The sequence below is a fragment of the Convolutriloba macropyga genome, chromosome 7, assembly GCF_964194025.1.
Source record: "Convolutriloba macropyga chromosome 7, txConMacr16.3, whole genome shotgun sequence".
Classification (NCBI taxonomy): domain Eukaryota; kingdom Metazoa; phylum Xenacoelomorpha; order Acoela; family Convolutidae; genus Convolutriloba; species Convolutriloba macropyga.
Window position 1 is genome coordinate 70423310 of NC_134474.1, and position 27303 is coordinate 70450612.

Genomic DNA, 27303 nt, shown 5'->3' on the forward strand with positions numbered 1-27303 from the left:
ACTGGCGTAGATAATTCTACGGTTTCTAATAATTTCGTATGTTGTCGCTATAGCTAGATACGTTGAAATAACTACTATACACGGTACAAGAAAGATAGTTATGAAAAATATAATTTTAGACAATATTAGGTACGTTGCTACTAATGCGTTATGAAAATCAATTGTTGAAACTGGTTTTGTTTAGTTTATATATTTGTATCTGAATGTTAGATATTGTGTTTTTAAGCTTTACTCGGTGTAGATGAGATATAATGACAGAGATAATGAGATATAATGACACCCAAGAGTGACAGTTATTTACTAGTGTAACTGACACTTAACGGTGTCACACTATGAAAGTATTGTAGATCCAAAAATGTTGTATTTTATTTTATTGATATACAACGATAACGATGATAGGTATCATTACTTATTCAGTTTTCAACTTGTCGTCTGACAATGTTACAGCGTCTTTTTTGCAAACTATTAGAAAAACTGTGTGTAATTCGTTTATACTGACACACTTATTTGTGTTAATTTGTTGTTTTAATTTTCCGAATTCTGTAATTGTTTCAGTACACGGTGCCGTGTTTTTTAGTTTTTCAAAATGTTGTTCTCCCCAAAAAAGTTTTACTTCTTGTCCAGTTTGTGTTTCTCCTTCTACTATAAGAAGATAGTTTTTAGGTGAGATTCTACAGTTTGTTATTTTAATACTGTCGTCGTCGAATTGTATATGACAGTTTTGTGGATATTCAAGTTCAATATAGTCGTCTATCTGAACATTTATCTTTATGCAAAGTTGGTTTTTATTCAATGATTTCATAAACTCTGACACTGAAAGCATAGGTGGTTGTTCATCACAATGTTTACTGTAATGATGGATTAGTCTGTCAGAAACAAAATTAAAATAATTCAGATTACCTGGTATTGTTGAATCGTTTTTGGCTGAAATTTTGTTGATAAAACATTTGAAAGAAGAATATATATATTCTATTATGTTTGAATTTCTGGATGAATATTTCGATGTTTCTCAAATCGAGAGAGTATGAAATTTTAGAATATCAGGATTATTTTGTGGCTGTGGAAATGAAATGAAATGAAATGAGGTTATGTTTTTATTTGCAACTGTGGATAGAATGAAGTTTTCGAGATGGAAAATTTTTTCTGACTGAATATTTGAATTTTTGTTGTTATTTATCAGTTTTACTGAAATTTTCAGATTTTTCAAATATAGCTGAGGTTGTGATTTGTACGAGACAAAATCGGAGTTGTGATTTTTAACTCAACTGCTTGTTGCCTCTATAATATTCTTGGCATTTTCATACCTTCCGTTTTCTTTTCTTGGTTCTTGAAGTTGCCAATTTTCCTAATTTACTGGGTTTAATTAGACTTTTGGATTCTGAGTTTTCGAATTATAAGATCTTTCTGAAGTTACTTTAGCTTTGTTGTTATGATTGGTTTTCCTTTGTAATTGGTATGTTGGTATGTAATTGGTATGTTTGATTGTAGTGTGACGTACTTTTGTCATGTTATGTTAGAGGAAGCAATTAGTTACTTGATGGTGTTTTTGTCACTTGTTAACATTTAGCTTCAAGTAGGTTTCTAATCAATGGTATAATTGAAGTAGATGGTTGAAGTGGATGGTGACGTCTTTGGCATATTCCGTTAATGAGTTACCAAGTTGGTATTTGGTGCAAATGATGTAAATGTCAAGTAGATAGTTGGTTTGCAAACTGCAACTGTTAACTAGTTGTTTAGTACCGACGTCATGTCGAACGTGTTTGTGTGTATGATCGAAGTGCTTTGCAGATGAAGTGTTTACTTCAAACTGCGAAACGATCTTTGTAGATCTATCATGGTAATCACCATTTTGTTCATGGCGTTGAATATGTTAATTGGTTTGGCATTTTCTGTTTGTTACTAATTGCGTCTGCAAGGGAACCGTGAGTCCCTGTGGTTTTGCTTTAAACTCTCTTCATCTGTTAATGAAGGTATCGATTTGTTCCTTTTTTCCTTTGTTCCTTGTTAATGAGGTCTTTGTTACCTTTGGTAATCGTTGTATTTTTCCGAATGAGGATAGTAATGGGGTCTTTCTTGCGAGAGATAACGTTGTGGTAACATCCGTTTTGTTCTAATGATGTAGATGGGTAGTGACGTCTTATTCAGGTAAAATGTCACTGTAAAATGTCTATTTAGCCGAAGGCATTTGAAGGATGTGCGCGTTAGAGGTTGTTTGGTCGGTGTTATGAGCCAGAGGTCATATTACTTATGAGTAATCAATGTGAACTAAATGTCATGTGTTTTAGGTATTTAGCCGAGTAATTGCCGTTGTTCAGTTATCTGAGATACCCTGGTTAGAGATCGCTGGGTGTTTACTGGATTGTTACAAGTTACTGGGTTGTAATACGTTACTGGATTGTTACGCGTATTAGATTATTACACTTATTGGAGTATTACACATCTTCTTACTCATTCTTTGTAGTTTATCTGTTCATGAAATAGGAAGTTACTTAAAATGAGGAAGTTATTGAGAAAAGGAAGTTACTATACTTGTAACCGTTTATATTTGTACCTACTTTGTTATTTTTTAGCTTCCGCATTGTTATCTTTGTGTGTGTTCCCTTTTAATTTTTGTCCTTTTTATTTTTTATCTGTTTGTCATTTGTTGCGTTTTTTATTACTTGTCCTTTTTGGTGTTTAGTATTAATAATGTTTGAGTATTATAAATGTTTTCATTTCATTTTATTTTTATTATCAATGTTCCTTAATATTGACATCTATAAAATGTCTATTCCATTCCGTGGGTCCTCTATTGTATTATAGGGGATATTGTTATTTGAACTTGTTTGTTATTTTGATTTTGTTGCTAATTGAATTTGTTATTTGCTTTATTTGTTTATTGTTTGATCGTCAACAAATTCGAAACGTCTATTCCAGTTCCAAGCCTGTGAACATCAAAATACCGTTTGTGTTTTGTTTTTATTGTTTTTTTTGTTTGTTTACATGAAATTACCCTGTCCATTCATTGGTGATTGGTTCAAGGGCTACTATCAAAGCTATTTGTATTAGTATATCCTGGTTGCATGTTTTTATTTGTTACTTTGATTGTTTGTTATTTGATTTTTTGTTATTTGTTTTGTTTGTTTTATTTAACTGATGATGGTGGATTGGATAGAGATGGATGTGTAGAGAAAATGGTTGCGGTAACGGATGGTTGGTGATGAGAATCAGTTGTGAGATTGTAAAAGAAGATGATGTTTGATGATGAAAGTGATGGTTAAAGAAGAAGTTGACGGTGGAAAGAGAATAAGATGGTTAAAACATTCTTATTTTAGGTTTTATTATTTAGTTGTTTATTTAGATGTCTCACGTGTTCATGTTGTTTCACTAGAAGGTGTTAATATTTAGGTAAGGTAAATTGCAGGTAAATTCTGTATTATCACTGATTGGGCTAGTTCATACACTAAATATTGGTTGGAATAATTGTTAGTAAATATGAATTAGTGGTTATGGATTATAGAGGTTAGCGGTTAGGTTTTTGATATTAACACTTTTTAGTTTTGATGTATTTTTATTTTCATTTATATTTTAATTTTGGTGTTCTTATTTTATGTTTTCAATGCTTTGGTGGTATGCACACAAGGTTCGGGTTAGGAGAGTGTGCTATTTCTTTACAGTAGGAATACTGAATGTTTTCAGAGTAGTAGATTACTGAATGTGTTCAGACTAGTATGTTCAGGGAATGTTGAACATTAATTGTACATTATTAAATTAATAGGATGTGTAATAGATACGTAATATAGAAGATACGTAATAATAGATACGAATTCAAAAGAGGGTATTAAAAAGAAGGGTATTATAAAATAAAATAGTGTTCTAGAGTATAATATCAGAGTATAATACTGAATAGTACAATATGTAGAATAATCGAATACTGTTAACATTCATGAAGTAGATATGATAAAATAGTGTTATTATTATTAATATTATGATTATTATTATTATTATTATTATTATTATTATTATTATTATTATTATTATTATTATTATTATTATTATTATTATTATTATTATTATTATTATTTTGAACGTTGCTTGTTTACTTTAAGAGGGTTATCTTCCTCTTGCGAAGATTGTACTGATGTGTATGTTCGTTGTCGGATTGTTTTAAGCTTGATTTAGATTCAGTTGTCACATTTGTAGTTCTAATTTGATATGCTTTTCTTTTGGGTAATATGGTACAATGTGATTTCTGTGTATTGTAATTTGTTCTTTATTGTTATCCTTTATTATGTACGTTGTTTCTGCAGGTTTATCTATAATAAGATATGGTCCTGTTTTCAGGGGTAACAGTTTTTTGGATACTCCTTCAACTTGTTGTTGATTTGTTACTAATACAAAAGTATTCTTTTCAAGTGGTTTTGCTGTTCTGAATCTGAGATTCATTTCATCTGTTAGTTTTTTCCTGTTCTGTAGGATTTTTGTTATGGATTGTTATGTGTCGTTATATTGTTTTTCTTTATCAAGGAACCATTTGGCAAATGTTCCTTTTTGTAATTTTGCAATTTTTGGATGGTTAAATTGTTTTTCAAGATGAGTGTGTGCTGGTTGTGTGTTACATGCACTTTTCTCTGTTGGATTACAATTTCCCATTTCATCTGTAGTTGTTCCGAGTTTTATTTTTGTAGGTTTTCTTGGCTTTTGGTTAAAAACAACTTCATATGGCGACATACTTAGTCGTGTTTGGTATTGTGTATTATATGCATACGGAAAGAATTTTGCTTTCCGTGACCAATTACGATACTTTTCGTCTAGTAGTGTTCTAATGAATTGTCCAATTATTCTGTTGGATCCTGCTACTAGACCGTTCGTCCAGGGTGCATATGTTGTGCTTGGTTTAAACTTGATTTCAAAGTAGTTACATAAATGTGTTAACTCAGTATTAATGTACTCCGATCCGTTGTCTGATCTAATTTCTTTGGGTAGTCCGAATTTCATGAACCAATGTTCAAATAGTGCTGTAAATGCATGATGTGCATTATTTTTTGGTGCACACATTATCGTTACGTAGTGTGAAAATGCGTCCACTATGACAAAGATGTAGTTGTTTCCTTCAGATGTTGGGTGAATAGGTAATTTTGTGTCAATCACTATCATTTCATTAAAGTATGTTTTTGTAGGTGCAAGTTGTTCTTGCTTACTTTTTGTTTTTGTTTTAGCAAATACTTTGTATGTTTGGCATTGTATGCAATCTGCTATCAGTATTTTTATCCAAGTTGTAAGATTTGGAAAATAATATTTGTCCATTATATTTCTTTTTGTTTTTTCGAGGCCTGTGTGACCTACTAAGTCGATGCAGTGGTTATTATAGAAGGTGCATAATAGTAGTATTAGCGGTAGACAGATTCGTTGTATTGATTTTTTGTGAATGTTTATCACTATTTTTATGATACTGGAGTTTTCATCAATTATAATGGATTTGAATTTGCGAAAATATGCAAGTAATCTATTGTTTCCACGTATCTCCATTGTTACTGAATGTGGTTTATTGTTATCTTTTTTCCACATTTTTACTTTGTGAAGTACAGGATCTAAGATTTGTGTTTCTTTGATTAAATTTTCGGTTATATTTGTTTTTTCGTCACAAAAATGTCTGATATTTTTGCATTTTCATAATTTGTTTTCTGTTGTGTTCTTATGTTATTTATCAATCTTAGATAATCATCAGCATGATGTGTTATGTATGGTCCTTTTTGATTTTTCTCAATGATTAGGTCATCTTTTTCTACAATCGGGGATTGCCAATTTTTTGTTTTTAGTTTATATTTTGGTATCAGATTCGTTTTTGTTTCTGTATTGTATTTCTCATATGAGATTGGGTGATACTCATTTTTATCGATATTTATTTCGAAGTAATTATTGTGTATGTTAGCTAATACTGGGTAGTGTTTTTTTCTGTATTTTCGTCTCTTGTTTTGTTACATATGCTGTATTTGCATTCAAGGTTGTTTGTAAATGGTGTTTTTGCGAGAAAAAAATTCATGTTTTCTGGTATTTCTACTGTTATATATCGTGTTTTTGTAAAATGTTCTTCGTCTATTGTTCTACTTAGAAGGTCAGGGAGGGCTAGATTTTTTCCTTCTGTCCAAAATATGTGTAAATTTGGGATTTCATTAATATTAATTGGAATCAATAAACTCTATGATTTGGTCTGTTCTTTGAGTAAATAGATAAATGATAGGTTTGTGATCTGTGAATAATACTATTGGGTGGTTTGAACCGTTTAGTAAAAATTCATACTCTGTTAGAGCGAAAATTATTGCTGAGCATTCTCTGATTAATGTTGATAATCGCATTTCGATAGGTGTAAATAGTCTTGAATTTGCTGATACTAATCTCTTTTTTCTTTCAGTCGGATGCTGTTGTAATAATGCTGCTCCAATGCTTGTGTTTGATGCATCTGTGATAATATAGAATGGTTTTGTAGTATCTGGCATTGTTAGTTCCAATTTTTGTGTTATTGTTCTTTTCATTTGTTCAAAAATTTGTTGATGTTCTTTTGTCCATTTGAACTCGTTCTCTTTGTGTAAGAGATTATATAATGGTTGTAATATTGGTTGCATAGCATAAACGTATTTCGCAAGGAAATTTATTGTTCCGAGGTGTCTTTGTAATGCTTTCATGCTTGTTGGTGGCTCCAGTTTTTGGAAACGATCGATTCTTGATGTTAATGGTTTTACTTTTTTGTCTTCGATGATGTGTCCAAGAAATTTGACTTTTTTCAACATGAAGTATGTTTTATCAGGTGCTGCTTTGAGGTTTTCTTTCAATAATATTTTATGATATTCTATTAATTTTTCATACATTTGTGGGTATGAATTTGTTTGAATGAAAATGTCGTCAACATATGTGATTACAGTGCCTTTCCTGATCAAAGGATAGAGAAAATGTGTTAATATCGATGCAAACGCTGCCGGTCCAATGGATATTCCGTAAAATAACCGTTTGAAACAGCATTGTTCGTTTCCAATCGTAAAATGAGTGTATCTCATTGATTGTTCGTCTAGAGGTATTTGGTTATATGCACTATTGAGATCAGCTGTCGTAAATATTGTTCCGTTTATCCGTGTTAGGGCTACATCAACTGGTTCGATTGGCCAGTTGCAATTAGATTCGTCAATCATGCTATTCAAGTATCGTGCGTCTAAAACTATTTTTAATGATTCTCCTTTTCGTAGAATAATTACTGGGTTTGTGAATTGTTCTTTGTTAACAGGTGCAATTATGTCGTATTTTATTATTACGTCTAGTAATTTTTGGATTGTTTCTCTGAGGTGTATAGGTACTTTGCTTATTCTTTGTTTTTTGAAATTTGCATCTTTTTTATGGGTAAATTCAATTTCACTTTTGTTTTTCCAACGTCAAATCTTGTTGTTGCGTAAACTTGTTTGTTTTCTAGTATGATTGTTACTATTTTTTCGAATTCCTCTTGTGTTAGATGTGAATGTTTGAAATCAAACATTTGAATGAACTCCTTTTCTGTTTCTGTGTTTTTGTTAATATTAAATTTGCATTTAAAATCAGGTTTTCTTTCAAATGTTGCTACTTGTTCAATTGTTTCGTTTTCTTGTATATTTAGTATTTCGTTAATGTCGTTTTCATTTTCATATGTTAGATGATATAGTGCTGAAAATAAGTCTATCGATTCGTTGGGTACATTTCTTCTTTATGTTTATTGAATGTAATTTTTTTATACATAAAACCAATTAGACCTACATTAATTGTCATTTTATGTTGGTTTTTATTTATTATGAATATGTCTATGAAGTGTTCTTTTTCTATCGACAGATCTTTTATGTCTGTAAATGATAAATTTTGATATTTGTTTATCGGTTTGAAATAGTACATTGATTCGTAAATTGTTTTTCAATTTGATTTTTCCATCTGTTGAAATATTGGTATAGGAAAAGTTATGCATTTATGTTTGTCGCGTTCCAAATATATTGGTTCTTTGTTAAAAATTGGGTATAATCTAGAGTAATAAGGATACCATTTTGTACTGTTCATGAAAAATGTAATGTCGTTGTCTATAATTGTGTTAGTATTTAATGTTAGTTTGTTTGTATTTACCTTTATTGTTTCTATGTATTCTTTGAAGAATGGAGTTGCAAGTATATTAAGATTGCATTGTGTTACGTAAAAATGTATACTAAAACTTTGTTGGAGTTTATTTCTGCTGTTTGACGTTTCGTTAGGTGTTAGATTTAATGTTACTGTTCCAAATGTCTCTATAATTGAGTAATTTGCTGCTGTTAGTGTTTTGTTAGCTTGTTCAAGACGTATATCTGGATTGTTATATTTTATTTCGTTCCAAATATCTTCGTTCAAGAGATTTAATGTTGCTCCAGAGTCTAATAAAGCTCCAGAAAATCGATTTCTAGTATTGGTTTTTGCTTTGCAAAGTCTTGTTCAATTTTGTTACACTTGTACATTGGTATCATCCAGGTTGGGTAACTTTCTAGTGTATTTATTACTGTGTTGCACGTGTCTTCGTTGGCATTATAGAACTTATCTAATATCTCTTGGTCTTCATTTGATGATTCGGGTGTGTATTCGTAATCGTCAATTCCAGGTGCGTCATCGTTTTGTCTTTCTGTGTCTATGTTATTTATTCTGTTTTTATTGTTATTGTTGTATTTATTTCCGTCTGGTCTTCGATCCTTTGAATGATATCTATCATTTTGTTCTGTTTGCGTTGAATGTCTTCTGTCATCCCTATTATTATTATTAGAATAATGTCTACTGTTACTACTTGATCGTTGTCTGTATCTATCACTTTTGTTTGAATCTTTACTATAATGTCTTTGTCTGTTATTGTTATTGTAACTATTATTATTGTTTCTGTTGTACGATGAATGTTGCCTTGAGTTACTGCGGTTTGTGTATCTTGAGCTTGATCTGCTATTACTATATTTGTAATGATTGTTGTTTCTGTTATAACTATTAGTTCTACTTCTGTTAAAATGGTTTCTATTATAGCTTCCGCTTCTATTGTTATTATTATTATTATTCGAATAGCGATATCCTTGATAGTTTCGATTGTCTCTGTTATATGAGTTATTATTATAATTGTTTGTTGATTGCAATCTGTATGGTGTTCTGCTTTGGGAATTGTGGTATAATGGTGATGTTGATGGTAATTGTCGTCCGTTGATTTTATTCGAATCAATTCTTCTGTTTGGTAAGTTTTGATTATTTCTCATACGGCTATAAAATGATCTTTCTTTTGGTCGTGCTATGCTTTCTCTTCGTGGTCTCTTAAAGCATCTTCTTTTTGTGTGACCGCGTGAGCTGTAATAGCTGCAAAACAGCGCAAATTTTGGTCTTCCTTTAAAGTTTTTCTTTATCGTATGGGTTATTAATCCGTTTAAAATGTTACAGATTGTTCCTTCAAATTGTTCTAAATCATTTTGGTTAAGATCGTTGATGTTGTTACAAGCTGCATTCATTTGTTTGAGATCTTCACTAATGTTAGTTGTAGTTGTAGTTTGATTGACTTCATGTAGTATTTTATGATTGTTTGTTATTGTTCGTGTTTGTTCAAAGTCCATTTGATCTATTTTGTCAACTAGTGTTTTGAATGGCATTTCTGGTTCTCTTGGCGTTTGTTTATGATTTGCGTGTTTCTTCAAGGCTGCTGTTTTTAATTCGTTATCCAATCATCTAATGAATGTTTGATTCATTACACTATTTCTATAATCTTCTGTATATAGTGAATATGCTGTTTTTACAAGTGTTTCTATTCTCAGTGCGAGTGATCGTAATGATTCATTTGTGTGTTTTTGTAATTGTTGTAACACAATTTTTGTTTGTTGTTTTGATTTCTCTGAATCGAACATGTCTAAGAATTCTTTACAGAATGTTTCCCAATCCAATTTGGTTTCACTTGGAAGAGTGGAATACCACTTCTGAGCTGGTCCTTGTAGTGTATGTAATATTAAAGCTGCTCTCTTTACTTTCCATTGATGATATCCTGGTTTGTTTTCTGGCTCTATGCCGCTGCTAAATATAATTGCTGCAACTATACTGTTTAGATATTCTTCAACAGTATATGCTGGGTCTGTGCCGTCAAATGGTCGTATTGTTGTTGGTACTGAACCACTACTAATGGTTTGTTCTATTTGTGGCTCTTCGAGTATACTCATTGATGTTAATTGTTTATAAAATGGTAAGGGCGGTTCTACTACTGTTGTTTCTCTTTCTTCTGTTGTGATTGAATTTGATCTTCTTGTACGATTTTCTTGTTGTCTATTGTTTTGAATATTAGTATTTTGTATGTTATTATTATTTAGGTTTCTATCATTGATTGAGTTACCGTTCTCTGATCTGAAATTGTTTTGTCTGTTATTGTTATTTAAGGTTCTTTCAAGTTTGTCGAATACCATTTCGAGTGCTTCTTCTTGTTTTCTTTCTATGTTCTCGTGAATTTGTTTAAATTTGTTTTCTATATTGTCGATAAGTTTATCTGTATAATTTGTTACTTTTTCTGTTATTTCGTCCTTGAGATCTTGATAATTGTACATTTGTTGTTCCCAGAATAATTCATGTTGTTCCCGATTATCGTTCAATGAACCAATATATGTGTTATTTCTATTATAATTATGTTGTGTTGGGTTCTGATATTTTCGTCTATTTTTTTGATTTACTGATGATGGTAACGAGTTTCCTATTCTTCCGTCTCTGTCTTCTGAATCAGATATATCTATTTCGTCTGCTATATTCTGTTGATTTCCAAATAAGTTTGATGTTAACTGTTTATCTGGTTTTATTGTTGATTTTTGTTTTGATTGTAAATTTGTATTTATTTGAATATCTTTTGGTGTCGATGTTGATGTCAAGGTTCTCGACAATTTAAACGACGAAGTACCTGCTTGTCCTTGATCTTCAATTTTTACATTGTGTTCTAATCCTTCTATGCAGCTTATACTATCTGAAGTTACTTTTAGTGTGCTTGCAAATTGTTGCGAGTAGTATTTACTGCTCCAAATGTTTTTAAGTTCGTCACATAAACTTTCGATTTATTCGTGAAATGTTTCTCCAAACTGTATTCGTTTGTCATTAATACGTTCGAAGTTATCTAACCAAAATAAGAATGTGAATTCTGAGATAATTTTTATTACGTCTAGTGTTGCTGTTTTCAATTCTTGTTTTAGTTCAATTATTTTTGTTAGCCAATTGTTATAATTTATTATGTCATTTCTTAGTTTATCGTTTACTGATTGTATTGGTTTTTGGTGGTCATTTAGGTATCCAACTGTGTTTCGTAGTATTTCATACGTTGTAGATGGTATTGCTGTTGTTTTTGTTCTATCTTGAGAATTTTCGTGTCGTTTTAAGAATGTTTTTAACATATTAGATAGAGTTATTTCATTGTGGTAATTAGAAAATGTTATTTTATTTCCGTTTTCATCTGTTAAAGTGAATGTATAATATTTATTATATTGGTCGTTTATTATATTACTGGTATAATGTTTATTATATTACTGGTAGATAGTGTGCTAAGTGGTTTCTATGGATATTAATTTGTTGTATATGTTTCGTTTCTTTGAAGAAGTTATTCTTCAAATTTCTTATTATTCTGTAAATAATTTTGCTGTTTTCTTGCGGGCAATCGCTAGCAATTGTAAATGGTGTTAAGAATTGGTTTGTTAATGATTGTTGTTGATGGGTGTTATCCATCTTTTGTTTTTATTGTTTATTAAATATTATTGTTAATTTTATTCCGTTATGAAGATTTAGAATTTGTTATTTTCTTTTGTCTAGTTCGGAACTGATCGCACCAGATAAGACGTGTTCTTAGCTTACCTTTTTATAGGCTGCTTCTGGAACTGTCTTATTGTTGTCTCAAGAATATAGGATACTCTTAAGGCTTACCTGACTAACTAAAGTTCTATATCTCTAGTCTGTTACTCTTCTATCTGAGCTTCAGTAGACAGTGCACGGGCCCCAATGCTAAAGTCCAAAGTATATCTCAATACTAAACAAGGGCGGAGTAGAAAGAGAGAGAGAAATATACTTTATTATTATATCAGGTTTGAGACTACTACCGACTAACGGGGTTTCAGTCTTTATTTTATTTAAATAAATAAAGTCGTCAAGTCTCTTGTTGGAAGTCAACATTGACTCCAACTTTTTGAGCTGCAAAATTTAACAGAATAAATACAAAACTCAGACAATAACCGGTGAGTATGGCATAAAATTTGTCTGTTCGACGCATAATATCTGTAAAAATTATAATCTGTTTTCCAAAATATCTCAGGAAAGTTAAAAAGCAATAGGAACTTGCCTAACAAACTCAACAATTTTTTCTTGAGATTAGACTGTCAACATAAAGATGGAAGAACATTGCTAAATTATTTCATGTCAAATAACAAGGTCTGGTAGTTTTTTGGATACAGAGCAATGATATTGACAATTTTGTCTGCTTGCTACCGTGTTTAATCTGTTATAGAGATAAGAAACTTTGGAGACAATTGATTTTTTATCGATTGATTACCAACTCAGGAATAAGAACCTAATGTCAATTTTACAATAGATTTTTTAAGTAGAACGATTTTACCTATCAAGAATGAACAATCTTCCAATTGATACTTTTTTCCAGCTAAAAACGAGTAAAAATGTTGAAAATTAGCATTCTTTTTCTTCGAGCTAGCCTAACAACCAAATCATTGAAATGAAATTTACGTACTTATGTCATACTGTTAAAATAAATCAGGAAAAAATATTCCTACAAAGGAGTATTTCGAATCATTTAAATTATCTTTAGCAGAAACCTAACATTTTTCTGATGTAATTTTTCACTCATTGATTGCTGCCCATAGTCTTACTGAAGCAATTACTTAACATTAATTCGCACTAAAAATGCTTAATGTCACTTGTTTTCAATATTAGGTGGCAAAAGACTTAGAGCAGAAAATTTACAAAATCAGTTAACAAGATAATTTAGGAACAAAAAATAACAAGAATTTTACTTCACAAATGCAACCAATCGACAATATGAAACTCATTTTCTTACAGAAATACTCACTAGCAGTGCTCAAAGCAGTTAACACCTAAAGCTCGTAGTATAAAAGAATTGTTATTGAAAAATATATAAAAATTAGATATCAATAAAAATGAAGTACAATTATTGGAAACAATATTTTGCTAAATTGAGAATGCATCACAAAGTCGACAGCAAACATTTTGTTTTAATGCTTTGAGAAACTCAGTTTGTCTTTGAAATGTCAAAAAAGTCCACCATAATCAGCGACTACTCATCGTCTAGAAAGATTGCAATAATAGTCAACAGAGGAAAGCACTAATCACCTTATCTGTGTTTTTATCCAGTTCTTGCGATCCATATACTTTAAAATCCAACGTCTCCAATATCAAAAGATAGTACCAGTCGAAATTCTTAGACACATGAAATTTTGTATGTTGTTCCGTCTGTTCGTTCTCACTTTCTTCCACTGATCCATCATCCTTCCTCGGAAGTTGCTGAACAGGATAGGAATTGGGAAAATTTTGCAAAACCGTAGCTATATGCGTATTGTTCTCTGTTGTCTAATGCTTAGAAAGATGGATTTTTACTCTTTTTCGTAAAGAATTGAGAATATACGAGAAAAAAAGTAAAGTCTCACTAATCAAGAGTTTTATTGTTAATCATGTTACATTTAGCAATCAAAATTTGAACTTTTGGCTTTTCAATTTGAGATTTAACAAAAAATTCAATAATTTCAAGGTAAGTTGAGTAAAGCCTAAAAACAACGCGGAACAACTTATTCTTCAAGATGAATTGAGTAAAATTCACGTACAATTCGAGCAACTCAATCTAAAAAAACAGAAAGTATAATGATTAAAAGCTGCTATGTAACTTTGAGCTTCTCGACGATGACGCATCACTTCCATATATGGAAATGACGTCCTTTCTGTTTTCAGAAACAGGCGTAATGACTAAAAATTCTGGAAGGAATATATGATACCGATTGCCACAGTTCTACATATATTTAACTAACTTTCAGCTTAGATGTACAAACTCATTCCGTGGCGAAAAATTCGAACTTTGCCTTTCGCTCTCATTTTTCTCCCAGAATTTATGCAACGGTACAGAAATCTGACTCAATCTAATTAAATCCCAATTCCTGAACCAGTAACAATTACTTAATCTCTGCAGAGTGCGCTATTTTTTCATTATTTCAAGGAATACAATGCAGAGGGGTTAAGAGTACGAATTGGAATACGACTCCCCAACAATTATATAAAAAATTTTAGTTCCAAATGTGGAAAATTTTCCGAGATCGATTTGAGAACGAGATGGAGAGAATTTATCAAAGCTTGACTTTTTTGGTCAATTACGTCAACTCATTTCCTCTAACTTATCCATCGCTGGCTGATAACCAGGGTAACACGTGTAAAAGTTACCTTTTTGGTGTTTATTCAGTATTGAGCTTACTTGTTTCGGATAGTAACGTTAGATTTTCTATGAGTTGATTCCTTCTTTGGTGACTTTACAATTGAGACATTTCCTTTTCTGGAAAATAACGTCACTGTTTCTGCTAAACATTACCCTTTTTGGAAGCTTTGTTCTCATTGGTTAGAGTTTAGTATAAATAGAGCTAAAAATTCACCCAGCATCACTTGCTTTCTTTTCTCTAAAAACAACATCACCTCTGTCTCAACTACTTTTGACTCTAGTCTCATCACATTGAGAAATGGAACTTACAGTGCAGAACAACAGCCTTCTCTACTCAGTTTCTTTCACAGAGGAGACTGCTCGGATCAGCATCAGAGACTTGTCGAATGGGCTCTACGAGTCCGTTGTAAACCTACCTATCACAGTGTGGCACATTATTGAGCACCAGTGACAACAGTTTGACACATATCATCAGAGCAGGTTCCAATCACGGAGAATCAACTTGGAACTCACGCAGTTGTTGTGATCAGTGGGCATCACTACCCTCACGTTAACGGAACAAATTTTCCCGACAACTACGTTGCTGGAGGCATTCAGTACATATTTCCGTGGGAGGAAGGACTGATTCCCAACAACTGGTTCAATACACCCGAGACAAGTCAAGTATCCAATCCAGAGCAGCAAAGCAGCCTTCTCCAGATAGTGAGCAATGCTGGCAGCAGTCAACAAAGCGAATTGAATGTCGATACAAGCACCACGTGGTCATTTAACGATCTGCTAAACATCGATCCAGCTAAGTATTATGGTTCGACTGATATGTCGATTACATCGTCAATGACAACCCCCTCCATAGAGGACGGAACAGCTCACAACCCCATTGTGCTGACAGATGAGGCTCCCGTAACTCCCATCAGTGTTCGACCTACAGAGCCTCCAGCAATTGTTAAAAGAGTCCGTCCATTTGGCAATGAAATTCAAAACTTGCCAGATCACGTTGTGAGAACTCTTTTTGAATAAATTTGATATTGTAAATTTTGATACATGAAATCTTTGTGTTGTATTTATACTTTTGTTTGAATTCATTTCTTTTTATGTTGAACTTTCTTTTTACTCCAAAGATTATGCAAGCTATGTTGAAACAAAAAACACAGTAATTTTGTCAAAATTTTATATTAACTTTGACTAAAATTCTGGTTCTTAACAAGAAAAGTCGTTTAAAAATTGATTTTTAGGAAAAAAACTGAAATAATTTTTCGATTTTTAATAACAATTTTTGTTTTGAAAATTGATATTTATTGAAACAAAACAAGTTTGAAAGTTGTCATTTTAAAATGTAAAGAAAATTTTTTTTTGCGCAAAATCATATCGTACAATGAAGAAAATTGAATAATTTTCTGCGTTTTTAAATGACAGTTTTTGAACAATTTTTCGACATTTAAGAAATTTTTTTAATCAAAAACTCGATATTTAAAAAAATTGTTGAAAAAATTTTCGATTCTTAAGAAAAAACATTGAAAATTTTTTCGATTTTTAACAAAAAAGATGTTTGAATTTTCGATTTTTAGGAAAAGTTTTTGTAAAATTGATTTTTATCAGTAAGTTCTTTCAAATTATAAACACAGATACAAAACACCAACAAGAAATTATATACTTTATTTTCTAATTTCAAGATACAAAAGATGATTATCAATTATGCCATGTCCATCTGACAAACAATGAACAATCTTTATAAGTTCTCTCTCATAATTTGAAATTCTAAGGGAATGCACCGTATCTAGAAAAGATGATCCAGGGGTTTGAGTGTTTGCATTTCTTTGCACAGTAGTAGGTGACGCTTGAACTTCTTTCTGCTCAATCGTTTTTTGGAGATACTGGGTACATTTTCCACGTACTTATTCTCCAAGTTGTGCTCCACCGCTCTGGTTAACTGAGCAAAAACCAGTCCTGATTCTTCTATATGGAACCAAAGAACTGGTGTTTATAGAGTGTGTACAAGCAATCAACTGTTTGATAAACATAAGACAAATTTTTTATTTTCTCTAGTATCTCCTTCACTGAGGATGAAATGAGAATAATGTGGTAGCGACAAGTCTTTAATGCACAAAAATTGTCATTATGAGTAGCAACGGAGTATTTTTTAGTGAGTATATAAGGTTTATATAACAGAAACAGAAAGGAATAATGTCTTGTCATTATAATCTCTGTAAAATTGAGGTAAAACCTGACACATTATTGCTTCCATTTCTATATCGGGATAACAGAATAGAACCTATATATGGAAACAAAAATTTCTGTTTCCATAAAAAGCTAAAAAATCATTTTCATAATGATGCAATTCAAGAAACAGGAGACTAAAAGAATTCGCTGCCATACTTGTTCAAAATATTTCAAGCACTATTTTTCTTTTATGCAACACAGACGAGCTAAACACCAGGATCCGTTTGAAATTCTGGTTAAATCAAGATTTCCGAATAGATTACCATATAAGGAAATAACATCATTTAGCATTCCTTTTATGGGTATACATGACGTCTTTACCATAAAAGGAAATTTTAAGTTATTGAGGGGAATTGCGTACAAATACAAATCATTTATTTTTGATTTCACTCTCAGCTCAAATTGTTGAAATGTCTCTCTCTAAAGTATCACCTTTTCTTTCGAGTGCTCCTTCAATGTAAACTCAATCCTCACCAAAACCAGGGACTGATTCGGTTCGTTTTTATATGGACTTTGGATCCAATTCGCAGTTGCTGGTACTTTTCAAAATTCTCAGAATTGTCTTTTCTAAAGACTTGGAAGGTTGGTTCAGTATAAATTTGTCCGTTTCTTGAAATCTGGGACATAGTAACTCTCCCAAATCTTTTTGAATTGGATCCAAAGTCCATATAAAAAGGAACCGAATCAGTCCCTGGTTTTGGTGAGGATTGAGTGTACATTGAACGAGCACTCGAAAGAAAAGGTGATACCTTAGAGAGAGACATTTCAACAACTTGAGCTGAGAGTGAAGTAAAAAATAAATGATTTGTATTTGTACGCATTTCCCCTCAATAACTTAAAGTTTCCTTTTATGGTAATGACGTCATGTATACCCATAAAAGGAATGCTAAATGACGTTATTTCCTTATATGGTAATCTATTCGGAAATCTTGAGGTTCGCAAATTTTTTAACCAGAATTTCAATTGGATCCTGGTGTTTAGCTCGTCTGCGTTGCATAAAAGAAAAATAGTGCTTGAAATATTTTGAACAAGTATGGCAACGAATTCAATTAGTCTCCTGTTTCTTGAATTGCATCATTATGAAAATGATTTTTTAGCTTTTTATGGAAACAGAAAATGCAACCTCTAAAAATAGAAAATTACGTTACCGTACTTTTTGTTTCCATATATAGGTTCTATTCTGTTATCCCGATATAGAAATGGAAGCAATAATGTGTCAGGTTTTACCTCAATTTTACAGAGATTATAATGACAAGACATTATTCTTTTCTGTATCTGTTACATAAACCTTATATACTCACTAAAAAATACTCCGTTGCTACTCATAATGACAATTTTTGTCCATTAAAGACTTGTCGCTACCACATTACTCTCATTTCATCCTCAGTGACGGAGATACTAGAGAAAATAGAAAATTTGTCTTATGTTTATCAAACAGTTGATTGCTTGTACACACTATATAAACACCAGTTCTTCGGTTCCATTATAGAAGAGTCAGGACTGGTCTTTGCTCAGTTAACCAGAGCGGTGGAGCACAACTTGGACAATAAGTACGTGGAGAATGTACCCAGTATCTCCAAAAAACGATTGAGCAGAAAGAAGTTCAAGCGTCCCCTACTACGCGCTGAGCAAAGAAATGCGAGCACTCAAACCCTTGGATCATCTTTTCTAGATAGGGTGCGTTCCCTTAGAAATTCAAAGTATAAGAGTGAACTTATAAAGATTGTTGATTGTTTGTTAGATGGACATGGCATAATTGATAATCATCTTTTGTTTTTTGAAATTAGAAAATAAAGTATATAATTTCTTGTTTGTGTTTTGTATCTGTGTTTATAATTTGAAAGAACGTACTGATAAAAATCAATTTTACAAAAAGTTTTCTTAAAAATCGAAAAAATTTTTATGTTTTCTCTTAAAAATCGAAAATTTTTCCAACAATTTCTCTTAAATATCGAGTTTTGAATTAAAAAAATTTTCTTAAATGTCGAAAAATTGTTCAAAAACTGTCATTTAAAAACACACATAAATATTCATTTTTCTTCATTTTACGATATGATTTTTCGCAAAAAAAGAAATTTTCTTTACATTTTAAAATTTACAACTTTCAAATTTGTTTTGTTTCAATAAATATCAATTTTCAAAACAATTTTCAAAACAATTTCAAAAAATTTTTATTAAAAATCGAAAAACTATTTCAGTTTTTTTCCTAAAAATCAATTTTTAAACGACTTTTTTTGTTAAGAACCAGAATTTTTATCAAAATTAATATAAAATTTTGACAATATTGCTGTGTTTTTTGTTTCAACATAGTTTGCATAGTGTTTGGAGTAAAGAGGAAGTTCAACATAAAAAGAAATGAATTCAAACAAAAACATAAATATATCACAAAGAATTCAAGTATAAAATTTACAAAATCAAATTTATTCAAAAAGAGTTCTCACAACGTGATCTGGCAAGTTTTGAATTTCATTGCCAAATGGACGGACTCTTTCAACAATTGCTGGAGGCTCTGTGGGTAGAACACTGATGGGAGTTACGGGAGCCTCATCTGTCAGCACAATGGGTTTGTGAGCTGTTCCGTCCACTCAGGAGGGGGTTGTCATTGACGATGTAATCGACCTATCAGTCGAACCATAATACTTAGCTGGATCGATGTTTTCCAGATCGTTAAATGACCACGTGGTGCTTGTATCGACATTCAATTCGCTTTTTTGACTGCTGCCAGCATTTCTCACTATCTGGAGAAGGCTGCTTTGCTGCTCTGGATTGGATAATTGACTTGTCTCGGGTGTATTGAACCAGTTGTTGGGAATCTGTCCTTCCTCCCACGTAAATGTGTACTGACTGCCTCCAGCAACGTAGTTGTCGGGAAATTCTGTTCCGTTAACGTGAGGGTAGTGATGCCCACTGATCACAACATTTTCGTGGCCCATTGCGTGAGTTCCAAGCTGATTCTCCGTGATTGGAACCTGCCCTGATGATATGTGTCAAACTGTTGTCGCTGGTGCTCAATAATGTGCCACACTGTGATAGGTAGGTTTACAACGGACTCGAAGAGCCCATTCGTCAAGTCTCTGATGCTGATCCGAGCAGTTTCCTCTGTGAAAGAAACTGAGTAGAGGAGGCTGTTGTTCTGCACTGTAAATTCCATTTCTCAATGTGGTGAGACTAGAGTCAAAGGTAGTTGAGACAGAGGTGATGTTGTTTTTAGAGAAGAGAAAGCAAGTGACGCTGGGTGATTTTTTAAGCTCTATTTATACTAAACTCTAACCAATGAGAACAAAGCTTCCAAAAAGTGTAATGTTTAGCAGAAACAGTGACGATATTTTCCAGAAAAGGAAATGTCTCAATTGTAAAGTCACCAAAGAAGGAATCAACTCATAGAAAATCTAACATTACTATCCGAAACAAGTAAGCTCAATACTGAATAAACACCAAAAAAGGTAACTTTTACACGTGTTACCCTAGTTAACAGCCAAAGATGGATAAGTTAGAGGAAATGAGTTGACGTAATTGAACAAAAAAGTCAAGCTTTGATAAATTCTCTCCATCTCGCTGAATCTCAAATCGATCTCGGAAAATTTTCAAAACTTGGAACTAAATTTTTGTATATAAATGTTGGGGAGTCGTATTCCAAATCGTTCTCTTAACCCCTCTACATTGTATTCCTTGTAATAATGAAAAAATAGCGCACTCTGCAGAGATGAAGTAATTGTTACTGGTTCAGTAATTGGAATTGAGTCAGATTTCTGTACCGTTTCATAATTTCTGGGAGAAAAATGAGAGAGAAAGGTAAAGTTCGAATTTTTCGCCACGGAATGAGTTTGTACATCTAAGCTGAAAGTTAGTTAAATATATGTAGAACTGTGGCAATCATATCATATATTCTTTCTAAAATTTTCTGTCATTACGCTTGTTTCTGAAAACAGAAATGACGTCATTTCCATATATGGAAGTGATGAGTCATGGTCGAGAAGCTCAATGTTACATAGCAGCTTTTAATCATTATACTTTCTGTTTTTTCAGATTGAGTTGCTCTCATTTTACGTGAATTTTACTCAATTCATATTGAAGAATAAGTTGTTCCAAGTTGTTGTTAGGCTTTACTCAATTTACCATGAAATTATTGAATTTTTTGTTAAATCTCAAATTGAAAAGCCAAAAGTTCAAATTTTGATTGCTAAATGTAACATGATTAACAATAAAACTTTTGATTAGTGAGGTTTTATCTTTTCTCGTATATTATCAATTCTTTACGAAGAAGAGTAAAAATCCATCTTTCTAAGCATTAGACAACAGAGAACAATACGCATATAGCTATGGTTTTGGAAAATTTTCCCAATTCCTTTCCTGTTCAGCAACTTCCGAGGAAGGATAATGGATCAGTGGAAGAAAGTGATAACGAACAGACGGAACAACATACAAACTTTCATGAGTCTGAGAACTTTGACTGGTAATTTCTTTTGATATTGGAGACGTTGGCTTTTAAACTATATGGATCACAAGAACTGGATAAAAACACAGGTAAGGTGATTAGTGCTTTCCTCTGTTGACGATTCTTGCAATCTTTCTAGACGATGAGTAGTCGCTGATTATGGTGGACTTTTTTGACATTTCAAAGACAAACTGAATTTCTCAAGTTTCTCAAAGCATTAAAACAAAATATTTGCTCTTGACTTTGTGATGCATTCTAAATTTAGCAAAGTATTGTTTCCAATAATTGCACTTGATTTTTTTTGATATTTAATTATTATATATTTTTCAATAACAATTCTTTTATACTACGAACTTTAGGTGTTAACTGCTTTGAGCACTGCTAGTGAGTATTTCTGTAAGAAAATTAGTTTCTTATAGTCGATTGGTTGCATTTGTAAAGTAAAATTATTGTTAATTTTTGTTCCTAAATTATCTTGTTAACTGATTTTGTAAATTTTCTGCTCTAAGTCTTTTGCCACCTAACATTGAAAACAAGTGACTTTAAGCATTTTAGTGTGAATTAATGTTAAATAATTGCTTCAGTAAGACTATTGGCAGCAACCAATGAGTAAAAAAATACATCAGAAAAAATGTTAGGATTCTACTAAAGATAATTCAAATGATTCGAAATACTCCTCTGTAGGAATATTTTTTCCTGATTTATTTTAACAGTATGGCATAGGTACGTAAATTTCATTTCAATGATTTGGTTGTTAGCTAGCTTGAACAAAAAAAATGCTAATTTTCAACAATTTTACTGGTTTTTAGCTGGAAAAAAGTATCAATTGGAAGATTGTTCATTCTTGATAGGTAAAATCGTTCTACTTAAAAAATCTATTGTAAAATTGACATTAGGTTCTTATTCCTGAGTTGGTAATCAATCGATAAAAAATCAATTGTCTCCAAAGTTTCTTATCTCTATAACAGATTAAACACGGTAGCAAGCAGACAAAATTGTCAATATCATTGCTCTGTATCCAAAAAACTACCAGACCTTGTTATTTGACATGAAATAATTTAGCAATGTTCTTCCATCTTTATGTTGACAGTCTAATCTCAAGAAAAAATTGTTGAGTTTGTTAGGCAAGTTCCTATTGCTTTTTAACTTTCCTGAGATATTTTGGAAAACAGATTATAATTTTTACAGATATTATGCGTCGAACAGACAAATTTTATGCCATTCGCAACGGTTATTGTATGAGTTTTGTATTTATTCTGTTCAATTTTGCAGCTCAGCTGTATCACGTAGACGAAAGGTTGTACTGGGCGCGCAAAGTCCTTTGCTTTCATTGCCTGTCTTGAGAAATTCTCGTTGAGAGCCACATTTCTTCACAAAATTTGTTTCGAATCAACTCATTTTGTACCAGTTGACACGAAATTGTGTGTACTAGTCTTTCAGCTGTCTTTTTCTGATTGTCTTTAAATTGTAACAAAATTGGTTAAATTTGATGGGTGAAAAAATTTTCATTTTGTGTTCGTTTTCGGAAAGATTTAAAAATTTTCAAGTTTGCTTCAATTTAGTAGAATTTATGCCATTTGCTATCAATTTTGCGTGATTTCGAACTTTGTCATTGTATATTAGTTGGGAAATTCTGCATCACATTTTAAACTGTTCATTTTGACGAAATTTATATTGCGCTAGTCAACTTATGTTTTGTTGATCAGTATTCTGTGGTTTTAATATAGTATTTTGCTCATATTATAATCTCTCTATATTAGTACTGGTTCAATTCATTTGTTTTATGAAAATCAGTATTTCCAACCAATCAAAATCAAGTGTTTAACTTAGTCTGGAACATATAGAAAAGAGCACTCTATGACAAAAAATACATCAAATTGCTAAAAATATCCTTTTTCTATATGTTTAGCATAGATTCTAACCAGCTAATCGACTAAGCACGTTTTAAAACTAGCTTTTTATTGAGTGCGGGTAGTAGTTCTCCTGATTTGATGTATATTGAGTGGAAGAAACAGAAAAAAACAGAACATGGTGACTAATAAAGTCGATATTTTTTTTAACAATTGTGACTATTACTCAGTTAGCTGAGTTCTTCTTTTTATCGACTTTATTAACCCACTCGGATAATTGTGCCTCAGTTTTCAAATTTTTGATATTTTTTCAATGTAAATCATAGATTGAGTATGTATTTTGATGTGCTTAGTTTATACTGTGTCTGTTTTTTTAAATTTCTAGTTCATCTGCTTTTCTATTTTTTGAAATTTTTCAAGTTATGAAAATACGAGTTGTCAAGCACTGTGACAATGTCAGGTTAGCAAGAGGTAGTTTCGATCTACCGACCTCTGCGTTATGAGCCCAGCACGCTACCACTGCGCCATCTTGCTATTTTATGTTGGCCATACGTCACCTTAAAACATCTAGGTTAAATTGTGAATTTTTGACTTCTGTTTTCAGTAAAAGTTTCGTAAAATTTGATTCGATTTAGCAGATTTTATACTGTTTGACATCATTTTCGCGTAATTTTGAGCTTTTTATTGTATTTTAATGCTAAAAAATTGCACCACATAGCAAATTGCTCACTCTGACGAAAGTTGTATAGTACTAGTCAACTTTTAATTTGTTGATCACTTTATTTGTTTTTATATTGTATTTTTGCTAAATGTGTAATCTGTGTGTGCTTTTGCCTTGTTGCAACCCATTTGTTTTTTTAAATTGGTATTTTAAACCAATCAGAATCAAGTATTTGATCAAAACCTGGCTTGAAAAGCAAAAAGGAGGCAAAATATTGCAAGAATTCTGCTAAAACTGCAAAAATTCTGCAAACATACCCTGGAAACCCCCTGATGGTGCGGATCCAATAAGCTAGTTCAGTAAGCGCTGATCATTGCTAGTCAAATTATGGACTCCCAGCAGCTACTATGACGTAAGTTTAACCAAAACAGAAAAATTTTGCAAAAAATTCTGCAAAAAATACCCTATTCCTAATCTTAATTTATGTCAACGGCTATAACTAATCTTAATACATGTCGGCGGCAATAACTAATCTTAATACATGTCGACGGCTATAACTAATCCTAATACATGGTGGCGGCTATACCTAATCTTAATACATGGCGGCTCTACAGAATCTTAATACATGGCAACTATACCCAATCTTAATACATGGAGTTTCTATTCCTAATCTTGCACCCTATACCCTATCTTAATACATGTAGGCGCCCCTAGATTCTATCCCTAATCTTAATACATTAAGGACGACCCTAAGCGGTCAAAACCGCTATAACCAATCTTAACACATGGGGTCGTCACCCCCCCCCCCCCCCCCCGGGGACGGTCGCTCACCCTATTACTACTGATGTCTCATACTGAACTCAATATTTTTTCTTAAGTTTATAATGACAAACTGTTCTACATTCATAACCTTCAACTCGTTTTAACTCATTAATTTCAAGCGCACGGACTGAATTTTAACCAAGAAAGTTTCTCGATTTCAACCTTCAATTTAAAATATGAACCTTCAATTTCTTGATTATCATATCAGTTCAATTGCGCTTTTCAAAAATTTCTGATCACCCACAACTTTTTACTAAGGCTGAATAACAGTTTCAAACAGTGAATTACTCAGTGCGATGTGAGTGACCCTCACAATATCACCAAAAAAGGTTCGTTTCAGACTAGTGGGTTTACCGGCAATTTTGTCAACGCTGCCCCCGTGCAGCGATTCCTACTAGTCGGACTACGATTCCTGATTATCTTACTAAAGTCCGATTTCCGCATTTTCCTTTTAGGAAAAGTGATTTCACCTGCATTTCCCTCACGCAGAATTCTCTCTGCCGAAACGTCTCCCATTTCCTAATTATTTTACCTAATTACTAATTAATCTATTACCAGATGAACTCCGTTTTTCCTTAAGGGAACCCCCGCTTCCAATTTCCTGTAGAGAAGCCTTATACGCTCTAAGTTTTCCTACCGATATCCTTTTCTCGCAACTATATCCTAATAGGATGCTGAAATTTGCTGATTTTATTTTTTAGCAAGTGAGAAATAGGAACTTGGCAAGAATTTTAGGAATTGTTGCACCCGGGACTGAAGTTGCACCTTAAACCGGGATCCCTGTCAGCAACTTAGTTGGTCTGATCAGAGGGGTCTCGGGGTCATCGACCCAATCCTGGGTAAAATAGAACACCATGTTTCTGTTGAACTCACTATGCTATTTCTGTAAGAAATAAATTAATGTTTGTATTCATTAAGTATCGATTTTTTGAGAATTTATTCTTACAAAAACATTTCAGCAAGAGTTGCAATGATGATATCTGTACTGACGTCATTTGTGGAGCGCACTTATATGTGTAGATACTACTGTGACAACGTCTATCGTAAAATTAAAAACTTGGACTTCGAACAAGGCGAAAGAACGTGGACTCTTAGAAGACACATGGAAACGGTGATTATACTGGTTTGCGTTCTTGTGGCTGCATCTTTTATTCATGGCTTCAGAGATGTCGGCAACTCTGCTGGGATTTTTAGCTGCTTCATAAATTTTGGACTTCCAGCTTTTTGTCTTATGGCCAAGTCCGAACAATCGAGATCTGAGAGTGGAAATATTTCGATAGACTCATCTTATGATCAGTTTAATACTGCTTCTGAGCATACAAAGCAAACTGATTCAAATAGTGGCATGACCAATCTTATCTGGGGAGTAGCCATTCTGTTGGTATTTATAGTTGTGCTGATATGTGGAATAACATCAGCCAGTTACATAATAGTTAATGAATAAAGATTCTGTTTACTAATGATGTGACCAGGAGGTAAACTTTAGTTTCAGCTGACACAAACCACGATCATTTTTTTCAAAAAAATTGTACGTTTATTTGCAGTAAAATCTTTTTTACGAGAAAAAAACAAAGCTTAAGTGAGCTCGCAAAAAGTCAACTTCTTATCCACTTCAAATTCTTGTTCTTTTTCGGTCTTAATTCATTTGTTTTCCATTGCATCTTAAGATAGCTGGTGAAAAGGGCCAGCTTAAATTCAGTTATTGATGCTCCAAAAATCCAAAGTTTACAATAACAAGGTTTGCAATTCAAATGTTCGAGAGTCTTCCAAATATTCCACTTTTTGAAGCCAGGTCCCTCATCAAAAATTATTTGGATCATCGAGCCACAAAGTCAGAATAGGTTTTAATTTGACGCCAATTACGTCCAATTGTTGTCGATGCTTCAATCGGTCAATAAAACGCAACTCGTTTTCTTCGTAGTTCCGGTCATCTAGAATTGAAAGACCATATCGCATCCGTTTTTAATCTTATAGGCGTGATGAAATTGTTTTTTGTTGAAATCTTAGGTGCTTGCTTGTCGCTGAACAAGAAATTATTTTTAAGTTTTGACTGGCGCCTATAAAGATCATATTTCTTCTTGCTGTAAGACAATTGAGGCTCATATTCGATACCAGTTATACATTAATCAGTTGGTAAGCTACGATGACAATAATTTGGTGATTCAGTTTATGCTAGAAACGGAAGGAATAGATAGACATCATAAAATTTGCATGATGACCATATTTTTAGACTCAGCCGAGGAGTTTGTTCCGTTTTACTCATGATTTCAATTTTCAAGGGGCTACAGTGGGATGGATAATTAATTGTAAGTATAATTGATCAAGTTGCAGTACTGCTAAAACTGTTTTTGTTGCCGAGACAAATAACTGGAACATTTTTGGTTTTTGTTAAGTAAACAGAGACCGTTTTAAGGCAATGAAACTGAAGTGAATAATTGGTTCTATCTTATTATATAGATTGATTTAGATATATCTTGAAAAGTTTGAAAGTTTGATTGGGAATAATAACATCATGACATATGTTAATGATTCACTTAAAGTAGATCGTGAGTAATGTTTGGATGATAAAAAGCCATTGTCGCTAGTAGAAAGAAGCTTTTAAGTAGATAAGAAATGACAACAATGGGCACCTTAGGAGAAGTCTAAGAATTCGGAGAGGTCTAAGGACAAAGTTAACACAAAGTTTTTAAAAGGCTCATTTCAAAGGCTTAAGGTAAACCATAGGCATTACAATAAAGCCCGAGTCAAACCAACATTTAATCTTTCAAGCAATATTTAATCTCGCAAGAATCTTCTAAAATAAAATGCATCATGCAAGATCTTACAACATTAACTTTTTCCTGCAAGATCTTGTTATATTTAGGTTTAGCAAATAGAATTGAAT